We start from the raw sequence: 896 nt of genomic DNA on the forward strand, positions 1-896 counted from the left end.
AAAATATAAACAAATAAACAAACAATCTGAGCTTCTGATTTGGTAAAAAATGATGAAATTTGTATTTCTACCAGGTTTGTATTAGAACCCTTTTTTTCTTAAGAAAAGAAGGGGTGCAGTGTGGAGAACAGAATGAGAAGATAGAACAAAGAGACGTTTCCCTCAAATAAGAACATATCATTTATTCACAGCTTGGCATAACAACAAAGATCTAGTTCTCAAGAAGACTCAAGAGACTTCATGCTTCTCTATGTCTTATTACCACAGCTGGAGGCCTCCAAGCCCAGCCAGGTCTTAAACATGGCAGTGTACCAGCAGGAACCCTCCCAGCACAGCCCTCCCATGTTAAACACTGAGCAGAGCTCCAGGATCTGATGCCGTGGCTGCAGAGTCCATGAGTTCTGAATGTCTGTCTGATAAACACTGTCTTATGTATGTCAAAAATATGGTTGATGAATGCAGCCTCTACCAAATCAAGTGTTTGGAATCATAGATTTATTTTTATTTTTTTTTTCTGTGTAGAAACAACTGCACCATTGGAAAATTTCTAATTAATTTTTTACCAAAAATTCAAAGGGTGGTGGTGACAAAAGTCACCTGAATCCTCTGAAATGTGATCTAGGAAAATGGTTCCAACTCTTCTTCCAAATTCCTTTGAAAGAAGGAGGCACGCAGGCAAAAGCTAGACTAATAACTAGATTTAGAGAGCACAAAAATATTCCAGCAGAAGCATGAATAATACTGCAAGACAAAGTCAGCCAGAAATCTAAATTATAGTTTTGTTTTGTTAACATTTTCTTCCAGGGAAAGTGTTTTTCTTTTTTCTTTACAAGAAATCATACACCTGGCAAGACTATTCCCACTGTGTTACAGATATCTGAAGAGAAATAAAGTTA

The sequence above is a fragment of the Neopsephotus bourkii genome, unplaced genomic scaffold, assembly GCF_033783945.1.
Source record: "Neopsephotus bourkii isolate Nb327-2 ecotype Australia unplaced genomic scaffold, CSIRO-AGI_Nbou_v1 NB_272, whole genome shotgun sequence".
In the NCBI taxonomy this organism is placed as follows: domain Eukaryota; kingdom Metazoa; phylum Chordata; class Aves; order Psittaciformes; family Psittacidae; genus Neopsephotus; species Neopsephotus bourkii.